A 12840-nucleotide genomic window follows, 5' to 3' on the forward strand; every position below is an offset into this window, starting at 1 on the left:
GATTGGATAAGCATTTGAGGCTGATGAGGTCAGAGGAGCTGCCTGTGTCAATTAGAATTCGACCAACCAGTTGGTTGGCCACTTTGCATTCAATGACCACAAGGTCATCATGCGGCCGACGGACTTTGCCTCTGTCTAGTTCGGTGATGACAAATTTTGGGAAGGCGGATGTGCTTGCCGCCTCTCCTTCTTCAACAGAGTTGACCATCTTTCTCAGATGGTCCTTGGTACCCCGAATGGTCGGGCCACCCCCGGCAAATCCGCCTGCTATTGTATATACCGGATCTTCATCTGTTTCGGCACTAATAGCAGGCTGGGAAGTCTTCTTCTTGTACTGCCCCAGATTTGCCTTGGAAGTCACTTTGGACTTCACATAGGACTTCAGTTGTCCCTTGTCGGCCAGACGGTCAAGCTCTCGCTTGAGACTGAAGCAGTCGTTCGTGTCATGGCCGACATCCTCATGGAAATGGCAGTGTTTGCTTTTGTTCCGATTTTCAGCGGAACCTTTCATAGGGGTCGGCTTCTTAAGAGTCAGTCGATCCTTGATTTCCAAGAGGATGGAGCAACATTCCTTGTGGAACTCGTACCTGGGAACGTACGGTTTCCACTCTTTTTTCTTCTTCTGGGCCGGTTGATCAGAGTTATCAACGGCCCAGATTTGTTTTTTCTTTTTGCTCTCTTCTGGCTTAGGAGCCGGCTGAGCAAGCCGACTCTCTTTCTGTCGGTCGGACTTCTTAGTGTCCGACTGCTTGTTGGAGGAGCAGAGTTCGGTCGCTTGTATATAGGCTTCCACCTCTCGTAATGCTCCCTGTAGAGTGAAAATTTGTTTGCGGACGAGTTCGTACTTGAAAGTAGACCCGTCCTTCAGAACCTTAAAGAAGTTTGTGAAGGCGACCTCATCAGACAGCCCATGAATCTAGATTCACACCAGATTGAACCGCCTAACATAGGAACACAGGCCTTCTCTATCTCCCTGTTGCACATTGCCCAAATCGAGGCTTGTCTTTTTGGCAGGGATGTTCATAGAGAAGTTTGAAGCAAACAAGAACGCAAGCGTCTTGAAGCTATTAATGCAACCAGCCGGCAGATTGCCAAACCACCGTTGGGCTATGCCCTTCAGGGTGGCTGGAAAACAGCGACACCATGCGGCATCATCCAACCCTTGTAAATACATGAGGTGGGTGTATGCTAGCAGGTGGTTTTTCGGGTTAGAGGTCCCATCATAGGTTCCAACCAAAACATTTTTAACCTTGGCCGGATGTTCGGCTTCGGTTATTTCCCTGAAGAAAGGAGAGGGTTGATCTCCAAGGTGTTGCAGCCTAAGCTGCCAATCCATCGGCTGATAGCTGTTTGCCGCCTGGCCTTCAAAGAGGGCAGGTTGCATGTAAGGTAAAGCAGGCGACTGGTACAATGGCGGTGCCATGTACTGGGCCGACCGTATTATATGAGGGCCAGACTAAACCCGAGGGCTGCTTGCTGGGGTCTCATGTACAGACTGGGAATACCTTGTATTCCGAAAGCTATCATGGTAGGTCGACGTAGAAGCCGACTCTGATAGCTGGGTTCTCTTTCGCTCAATGTAATGTCGAGCATCGGAGAATGTTTTCTTGCTACCATCCGGCTGTATGTGCCGAATGGCTTTTCTTGTACCCGTTTCTGGGAAACGGATTCTAGTGAGGTCGAATTGGGGCCGAGCCTTCTCCTTGGGGGCAGGATGAGGAGTCGGCTGGCGGTCCCTGACCAACTTTTGTTTACCAGGCTGGGCTGGCTTCTTGGCCGACTGCTCCTTTCTAGGAGTAGGCGACCTCTTGGTGGCAAGTTGTTTGATTTCACCCCTGAGACTGCTCAGGAGTTTCATGAGTTCGTCTCGGGTGACGGGGGTTGATCCTGCCGCTTGGGAAGGATCACCCGGTCGCCCTGAGGGCTTCTTTGGCTGACCAGCAGTTTTGCTTAGACCCGCCTGATCATGGTGGCGCTCCCGCTTTTCTTTATTGCGGATGCGTCTAGAGATGAGGGACCTGTCAGGATCCACATATGTTTCGACATCAGCGTCTTCCCCTGAGTCATGGTCTGTCTGGACCACTATTTCTTCCGGAGGCCGATTGGTCTCAGGATTCGGTACAGGTTCTTGTGAAGCCATCTTAGAGGTACTCTCCCCACAGAAGGCGCCAAATGTTTCGGGGTTTTTGTCCCTCGGGAGAGTTACAACACTAAGACTGGATCCAGCAAGGGGAACCTGTACCTGCAAAGCAAACGGATCGTCGGATGGTCGGTGGTCCGCCTCCGAAGATTAAGTTTAGTAAAGTATTTGGAGTAAAACGTGCGGAAATAAAGTTATCTGCTCGGATTCCAAGCTCGGGTAAGGTGCTGTCTGTTTCCTGAGAACGACAGCTCTGTAATAAGGATGTGACGTGTTGTCTCGTGTTCCATATTCTGTCCTTAAATGAGGGAGTTGTCCCTATTTATAGGGTCTTTTGGGAAAGTGTATCCTCCCTAGGGTCTGGTGACCTAGGGATTAGGGCACGCCGCAAAACGGCGCCTCAAGGTTTGGGCCCTTGAAAGCCGCCATTTCAGAGGTGATATATGAGTGACACGTGTCACTGATCCTAAAAGGCCATTTGGGCATCTCTTAGGGTGACACATGTCGCCCTCATAATGGTCCATTTTGGATCTTCAAACATCCCAAATCAAGGGGATATCTGCCTACCACTTGTCACCATCTTGAAGGTCCGAGGTGGCGCTTCTTCCAGCGACACGTGGCGAGCTCCGATTGGGCCACTTGGTCGGGTATAAAAATACCCAAATCAGTAGCTACCCACCCTGGTTTATCCTTTCCTCTATTCTTCTTCCAAGCTGCATCCACTAGAATTGATCGAGTGTGTTGCGTTCTGACCTTCCCTAAAAGGAACACTTTAGGCACCCTATAGCTATTGTTGCTGCTTTTTTTCTGCAATTGCCACTCCTTATCTCTGATTCTCTTTGCACATAACCATCTCTTAATGTGTACCTGCACCAGATCCATAATAGCCAATGGACTGACACTCACATTATTAAAAATAACATCATTTCTATGGGTCCAAATTGCCCACAAAACTGCTAGAAAATATTGTTGTATCATTTCCTCCTTTCCATCTCGTTTACTAGCATATTGGAGTAGGTCTTGAATCCACTTAGTCAAGGAGACACCCTGATTTGCCGAAGTATTCAATCCCAAATCACTTGCCCTCCAGATTCTTTGTGTAATGGAAGAGTCTCTAAACAGATGACATGCCGTTTCCTCTTCTACACCACATAGAGCGCAATGTCGCTGGACTACCAGACCCCTGTTTCTCAAATTATCTCTAGTCGCCACCCTATTACGCATGATCTTCCAAGCCAGGATGATGCACTTTGGCCAACTTCTAATTTTCCACAATTCCTCCCAACCGTTATTAGCCACCAATATCCAGACTTGAACCTGTATTCTCCACTCTCCTCGGGTATCCACTAGAATCGATCCTCACCTTGTTCAGGGATGCATATGGAAAGGATATTTCTTGCATCCTCTTGCTTAAATGTGTTCCAAATAAGTGATGCATTCCAGCACCTTCCATTAGTCATTAGGTCCGAGACTTTGTTAATACTTATCCCATAGAAGTTTGGCTTTGGTTGTAGCCTCTGTCCCCGAACCCAAGCATCTTGTGTTATGTCAGTCGAGGCTCCATCCCCCAATGATTTGTCCAAGTCCAGACTTCATCTCCAATGTAGGTTTTACCAAACTTCGTGCTGCTCAAGATCCATGAGTAGGCACCCTTCCCCTATATCCCAGGCTAATTGGGTTGTCACCATACTTTTTAGCAAAAAATTATCTCGCAAGCTGTTCAGGGTGAGTGTACTACCTCTAGCTTTGTCTCATCAAGAGAGCTCTATTCACTTGCGTTATGTTCTTCATCCCCAGGCCCCCTACACTCTTGTGTTCACATAAGACCTCTTTGTTTACCCAATACATAGGTTTCCCTTGGCTCTTATTCGACCATAGGAATCTTAGTATTACTGACATTATATTCTTCTCACTCCCACGAGGACACCAGTACACCGAAAAGATGTGTTGAATGGCTGCAATTAGGATCCCATTGATCAGAATGATTTTCCCAGCCATCGACAAGTTAGCAAACTTCCAAGAGGTGATCTTTGCTATAATTATTTCTTGTATTTCCGCGAGCTTCGCTAATGATCTCCCATCTATATCCAAAGGGCACCCCAGATATGTACCAAGTTCCCTTGTACTTCTTACTCCCAGTGTGATCTTCTCATAATCTCCCTAGTTGATCAGGGTCGACTATTAGGGGGAGCTCATTGAGTGATTGCTCAGGGGCAGCCCCCATCCTGTAGGGCCCGCATATTATTTAATATATTATTATCTTAAAAAAATGGTCATATATTAATAAACTGTATGTAGACCTATAGTATTAATCAAAAGTGTAACTTCTTCTTAATTTAAAAATGAATCAAAGATCATTTCAATTAGCTAAGTGATTTTATTTTGGGATTCAAATGGAGGAAATGAACAAAGCAACCGAAAGAAAGGAAGAAGCACTGAAGTAGGGGTTTGGTTTATTTGCTTAATTTTCTTTTTTCTTTGTATTTTTAGATTTTCATTTTTCCTTTTATGTGAGCTTTCATTTTTCTTGTTTCTTGTATAATTTCTCTTTAATATTATTCATTTGTTTTAATTACCTAATTTTTTTTACGTTAGCTTTAGTTACTTAATTTCTTTCTTTATTAATTTTTTTATTGGATTTTAAATTTGGAAAAATTGTAAGAAACCACCTTTTATAACACTCTTTTGTGAAAAAACACCTTATAAAAAATTTCTTGTAAAAGCACACCTAAAATCAGATTTTTTTTGCAAGATAACACCTTAAACCGGTTTCAGGGCATTGACCCCATTTTCCGGCGTTGACCCCCACGTGAGGGTCACGTGCTTAACCCCTCCCTCCACAAAACCACCAATACTATAGCATAGCCAGCCCAACCGCCGACACCACCACCTAGCCACCACTAGAACCACCTCTCAGCCACCGACATCACCACCCATCAACCTAGCTGCCATCACCGCCCACCCAAGTCACTTTAAACCCACCTGCAAATATTCCCACCCACCTCCACAACCACCCACGTCCCACCCTAAACTATCCAAATTCACCCGAAAAAGTGTACCCTCCCCCAAATACAAATAGAGAGGAGAGAAGAGGGTAGGTAGTAGTTCCCCCCCTCCTCTTCTTTTTCCCCCAATTGGAAACCCTGGATCTAAGGTAAATAAAAAATCAACAATATTAACAACAAAGAATTAATTTTATTATCATTAACAACTTACCTACCTCAAAATTAAATTATTTGAGGTTGTTCTTTGCAGCAATTCGAGCAAACAATGGAGTTTTTCCCTTCAATTGAAAAAATTCAAGGGTTGATAGGAAGAATAGAGGAGTGAGAAAGTCTAATTGGAAGAGCAAAAGGGTAAAAAAAGAAAGAAAATGGATTTATTCGGTTGCTTTAGAGTGATTTAGGTAGGTGATGATGACGACTATGTTGATGGGTGGTGGTGTCGGCGGTTGAGAGGTGATTCTAATGGAGGCTAAGTGGTGATGTCGGTGGTTGGGGTTGGTTAGGCTGCGGTTTTGGTGGTTTTGAGGAGGGAGGGGTTGAGCACGTGACCCACACGTGAGAGGAAAACAAGGTCAAAGCCATAAAACCGGGTTAAGGTGTTATTTCGCTAAAAAAAAGGTTTTAGGTGTGTTTTTACAAGAAAATTTTTATAAGGTGTTTTTTCACAAAAAGAGTTGTTATAAAAGGTGGTTTTTGACAATTTATCCTTAAAATTTTGACTTTTTTTAAAATAAAAAAAATAAGGTATTGGATAATATAGCTTGTGAGGGTTTGATTATTGATGAATTTCCTTAAAAAAATAAAATAAATAAAGCCAAAAGGACAAGATTTTTTTAAGTAATTATTATGTAATCCATAATTTAGGTGAACTTTTTAATGCTCGTATAAAATTTATGAAAAACATTATCATAATTTAGAGGGTCTTTCTTAGGATTTCGCTCCGGGCCCCGTAGTTGATAAATTGTTAGTTGTATTTGTTTGGACTTCCAATTTCTCATTAGGAGCACTAGATATAACTTGAAGAAAATCAATTGTTGCTACACTGAAGCCTTGATTTTAATTCCACTTATTGTTACACACTGCTTTTACCAGCTTCCCCCCCTTCCTTTTTTTTTTTGAATTTTTTTTTGTAATAATTTGGCACTTGGACTAGGAGTATCCATAGATAAAATTGTGGGTTATCCTTTTGGTAAAAGAATCCTCTTAGGATTTTCCTCATCCATGAGGATCCTTTTACTCAACCAAAAGTTGTAAATCTTCATCCTTTTATTACTGTTGATGCTCTTATATATAAGATTGTGCTTTTTAGGTTTAGAACTAATTGCAGCATGGATGTGTTGTGGGTTATGGTCTCCACATTGAGTATGCGATTATACAAAGAAATCCTTATATGATGAAAAGGGAGCTAGTGGGTGTTGGTCCCTACATGAGGTACTTTTAGTAGTTTGATAAGAAAAGCTTAGTAACATTGCAAATAAAAAAAAAAATATTCAGTGTAGGGAAGTATTGCAATTTGCAACTAATTCCAAACATATTATACAAATTGTAACATATTGATAAATTAAAAATAATGTTTTTTCTACAAGGTACCTCTGAGTTATTGCAACAATCATGTGGTACCCTCGTGGTTTCAAAAATTCACAAGGTACCCTTAAGGTATGTTGTTAATGTAAAAAATGTCGTTAATGATTAACGACATTAGATAGACGTTAGGAGGTGGTTTTTTTTTTTTTTTGACAATAGGAGTGTTGTTAGGAGGTGGCTCTTGATGCACAAAATAACCATAATATATAGGAGTGTTGTTTTAATAAAGGATAAAAACTACTCCATAATTTTCCAATTGTTTTTTACGTTTCCATTTTAGATATTCCTTTTTATTCTTTACATTTAGTATCTTTCCTTTTTTAGTCATAAATTTTGGACAAAATTATCCATTTTACAATTTCAATATTCAAAAGTCCTTACTTTTCCATGTGTTAAAATACTTTTGTACTATTTTAATAGTTTTCTAATAATCATTATTACTTTCTCTCTCCTCTACTTCATTCACCCAACATGTACAATACGAGTATTGTTTTTTTAATAGAATTGTACTTTTAATCATTGTAATATTACAATATACCTCTACTTTACATAATTTCTTAATAACCAAGCATAATTCCAAATGTCAAAAGTATGAGGGAACAAAGGGAGAAGTATTTCTGTTTTTCACAAATTTGATGCTATTTATTGACCATATTTACAGTCTTTGGCTCTTTGCCCCCTAACACTGTCACACATTCATGTGCTTCTTTCTTTAATTTAAAAGTTAAAGCAAAGGGCTCATAATCTTAGACTTCTCCTTCAACTTTCGAATTGCCCTACATATTTTACTCATAATAGTACTCTCTCTGCTTTTATTTATAAGTTAAAGTCAAACTTGTACATTTACTGAGAGTCTGAGACACAACTTTGACCATCAATATATTTAATGAGATATTATTAAAAATTATGAAAAAATTAATTAATAAAAGTAGACATTATTACAAATCCAACAACATATTATATGATCATATTTATATATTTTGTATTGGAAAAATAGTTAAGTCAATGATGACATATGAATAGTAGAAAATATCAACTCTAGCTTATAAAAAAACGGAGGGAGTAATAGACTACAATAAGATACTTTACTAATATTACATAGCAAATATGGTTCCTTGCATTTAACTATAAATTGACGACAAATAATTTGTTAACAACATAACATAATTTGTTAACGGCGAGATAATGACAAGGTCATCGTATGTTTATTATTAAACTTGAGAGTTACAATGTTTAACTTTTAAAAAGATGGGGCACAGCGTAGAAGTAGAAGGTTATAATATAAATTTTTTCCATTAATTTTTATATGACTTTCTTCTTACAAAAAAAAAAAAGTTATTACATGACTTAAAATGTTGAGAACAATGGTCTACCCAAATTTCCAAAAGGAGGAAAAAAAAATCCAAGAGGAATGAGAATTTCATGGACTATATGCACTTCTATAAGTCCTTAACCAAAATTGATCACAACATTACCTCATTAATCGCTTTTGTAATGAAGTAATCTAGGTTAGAGAATGACCATATAACTGAGGCCATCAAAATCTAATCATTTTAATTTCCAACACTACTTGCAGTTTACAGTTATCAAGATCAGAGAAGATTTAAATGATGAATTAAATATATGAGATTGTGACCTAATTGCTTACAATATGTGGTCCCTACAGGCGCTGGTACCAAGCACCGTACCACCTCTCCTTTGATTAGTAAAAAGGCGGAAAGAACATATATTATGAAACAAAATAACATGGATGTTTAAAAGAACATTCCTCTAGTTTATAAAGAACGCGAAAAAGTAAGTCAGTTTTTTTTTTTTAAAAGGCAAGAGGTAAAAAGTAAATTATACAGTATTAGATATTTACCAAAACAAAACTTCCTCTCTCTAAAAATTTTCTCTCTCTAGAAGTTTTCTCTCTCTAAAAGTAAAAAAAAATCCATAAAATTAGTTGAATTTCAAACTTCAAAGCCTTAAGCAATTTTTGAAGAAATTTGTGGTTCTAAATCCAAAATTCTTGAATATGGCGGACAAAAACAACATGTAAGTATAATTTTCGACATGCCTGAGTGTATTTTTTAATTTGATCAGGTTTTTTTTTTTTTTGCAATTCATACAGAAAATTATTTCTTTGATTTTGTTACTTTTATTGTTGATTGATTTTCGATTTTTTTGCAATTCATTCGATATTTTTTGTGATTTTGGGGTTCATTTGTTTGTGCTCCATTTCATGAAAAGAACATATTTACATAAAAAAAAGAGTGAAAAGAACATGTTCATGCTCTTTGATTACCAATATAATGTGCTTTTATTTGTGACAAAATTTTCATTGCTTATTGTTAAATGTTCTTCAAATTTTGTCTTTAAATTATGGTGGGTTGTAACACCCTAGAAATTACTTTCCTTTAAATAACCTATTCTACTCTTTAAAAATACAATTTAGGAATATCTAAGACATTACCGCCACCGTGAAAACGGCTAAGGAAACTATCAAAGATACACAACGGAAGACTTAAAATCAAAAACCGTTTAAAACAGGTCAACTCAAAAGTCATCCAAACGAAAGTAAAGTTAAAACCAAATCAAACGAAGTCAAATATAAGTGAAAATACAACTTGGAACCATTAAAAGCCCTTGTTAAAAACCGAATCAAATTCAAAACTTAACGTTAGTTCCACATATAAATAATATCTTAAATAAGTAAAGCATAAAACACATCGTAACTAATGAAAACTAGCATGATTCCCTCTTCACTCATGCCCCATCATGAATATGCTTCAATACCTGAAAAGATTATCTCTACTTGTTTGCACTACTCTCCATTAAAAATGGGTCATCATAGGGCCAAGATAAAGACATGGCCCAAACACACATACACACAATCAGCAAAGCTGAGTACATAAGCGTAAATAAACACACTAACATGCTTTCACCTATCAACACACACTTAACTCAATGTACCTGCTTACAAGCACACACAACATTCAACAAGACTTTTCAACTAGACCACTAAATAATTTATTTAGCGTTGATCACGCATCGAACGGGTTTTCAACTCTACTTCCCCCAAATAAATTGAGGTTAACTTGACACGGGAGCTAACCGTGCCAGCACAAAACCACACATAGGTGGCGAAATTCCAGCGCATAATAATAATAAAAAGGAATGTACAACGTCCTGCACTCCATTAGAAGTTATGATCAAATATAAATTCACATAGCCCCCTCCATATGTTCATACTCAAGGTATATACGTTCCAAGAGTTTTGGTGCGTAATCTCTTTCACTTTACGTTATTTACATATTATTAGACTTGGTGATAACTCTCAAAGCATAATAATTCAATCAACAATAATTATTCAATCAAACAAACATACCAATTTAATTCTTGAATAATTAGTGACCACATAATATTTAATGTTGAACCCTTTTTAATTCTACCTCAGTGTTAAAGACACCTTAAACGCATAAAGCGCTACAAGTCCTATCCCTCGGTGTTAAAAACTTCTTAAGTGCATGAAGGCACCAACATACAATTTATTCCTTGTGTACATAGACACTTATATAGCTTCTTTCTTATGCTTAAAGCATCAATAAAAATTATATGAACCATAATAATTTTTTTTTTTCAATATTCCAAGCCAAATTAAACATGTAGTTTAATTAAACATGCATTCTAACATGCCATAAATAAAAGTGTGGTCCATATCATCATGCCAAAATATAATTTCCAATCCATAAACAATCACAAATAAATCATGCTTCACAATTCAATCACCAACACCAATAATTCACAATTTCAAACATAGACCTTAGCATGATACTACTTGTAATTGATTTAAATCAAGCCTAGCATGATACTACATCACCAAAATATACTAAGTACGCGAACGTACCTTGAATACGATCTTAAAATCGCCACGACTAATAAAAATTGCTCGCTTCAAAGTCTCCTACAATTTAACATCATAGAAGAGTATTAAAATCCACTCTACACAAATTTCTAGCAATATATACTATTATAAAACCCTTCATAATTAATTAAAATAAGCTGAAATTATATTTAAAACATCATACTTTAGTCCCAATTAATGGGTAATTGAAATTTCTTAAAGAAACTTAGTTTTAAATACTCTACTAAAAATTCAAGCACTTTATTTTAATTAAAACTTGTTGTAATTAAGCCTTAAAACACTTAAATCAAATATCTAAACCATTATACATCATAATTATTCAATTATTCATAAATCAAGAACCTAGGGTTTCAAAAATTGGGGCTTTTTAATTAAAAACATAATCTAAAAATTAATCAACATAATACTTATAATCAAACATCAAAATCAAATCCCATAACTCATAATTTACAATTAGATTTAAGCATAGATTAAATTAGAACAATAAAGATTAAGTTTTTTTTTATAATCGAAAAAGGGGGAAGAAGGAGCACGACAGCCACCTGCTGCCGGCTGCTGGCAGCGGTGACCACCTGCTGTCGGTGGTCGGCAGCGGTGGAGGGGAGAAAGAGCAGCCGAAAAAAAAAGTGAAAGGGGAAGGGGAAAAGAAAAAGAAAGAAAAATAAGGAGAAGAGAGAGAGAAGTTTACCTTGGGTTTTCTCCACTCTGGGCAAAATTGATTTGCCTTATAAGTAGGATATTACTACCCCTTCTCTACCAACCCTTTTCCCCTAAACTTTCCTCTTTTAATTTTCCTAATCCCTTCCCTAATAAAACTTATAAAAAATCATACTTTCTTAAAATAAACCCCAACTTTTATAAAATAAATAATAAAATAAACTTTCCTTTTATAAAATATTTCCAAACTTACATAGAATAAATTATTAAAATACCATAACTAAAACATTAAAATTATTTAAATACATTTACAAAATACATATTTTAAATAAAATACGTATAAAAATACAGGGTATTACAGTCTACCCCCCTTAAAAAAAGTTTTGTCCCGAAACTTGGGGAACGAAATTCAAACTTTTTCCTCTTTTGTATAATATTGCTGTACTTTTTGTCATTCCTTTACATACCCTTTTGTGTCTCTTTGAGAACACAATTACTCAAAATACTTGGTAAAAATTGTGCAAAAAGCACAAAAATAACTAAAAACATAGGGAAAAAGCGAGAAATTCTACCGCATTCTACCCCCCTTAAAGAAAACGAGTTACGCCCCCGTAGCTCAACATACATGAAACAACTCTGAGTATTTCTTTTTCATTTCGTCTTCTGCCTCCCAAGTGGCTTCCTCATATTCCTGGTTAGACCAAATTACTTCACAATCTTAACATTCTTATTGTGTGTACTACGCAATTTACTGTCAAGGATCTTGACAGGTCTCTCTTCATAGGTCAAATTTTGGTCTAACTCAATGGTTTCGGGTTGTAACACATGGGACTTATCAGGTATGTATCTTCTCAATTGAGACACATGAAATACGTCATGTACCTTACTAAGCTCCATAGGTAAGGCTAACCTATAAGCTACTTTGCCTACTCTTTGTAGTATTTCATATGGTCCAATGTATTTTGGACTAAGCTTTCCTTTCTTCCCAAATCTCATCCCTCCTTTCATTGGTGACACCTTTAACAATACTTTATCACCAATTTCAAACTCTTCTCTACGCTTCAAGTCTGCGTAGCTCTTTTGTCGGTCTTGAGCTGTTTGAATCTTAGCTTGAATTTCCCTTACTTGCTTTACTGTATCCTCAATCATTTGAGGCCCTAGAATCATTGTTTCACTAATATCATTCCAACATATTGGATTACGACACTTCCCCCCATACAAAGCCTCAAATAGAGTCATTCCTATGCTTGCATGGTAACTATTATTGTAGGAAAATTCAATTAAATCCAAACTATCTTCCCACCCTCCTTGGAAGTCTATTACACATGCTCTCAACATGTCCTCCAAGGTTTGAATGGTTCTCTCGGTTGTCCATCTATGGCAGGGTGAAACGTCGTACTCATATTAAGTGTTGTACCAAAATTTTCCTGTACACTTTTTCAGAATTTTGAAAAAAACCTGGAATATCTATCAGACACAATATCCTTTGGAACCCCATGTAACCTTACAACATGTTTGATGTAAGCTTTCGCAAGTTGCTCCATCTT

Source organism: Chenopodium album, chromosome 2, assembly GCF_948465745.1.
Source record: "Chenopodium album chromosome 2, dcCheAlbu1.1, whole genome shotgun sequence".
Taxonomy (NCBI): domain Eukaryota; kingdom Viridiplantae; phylum Streptophyta; class Magnoliopsida; order Caryophyllales; family Amaranthaceae; genus Chenopodium; species Chenopodium album.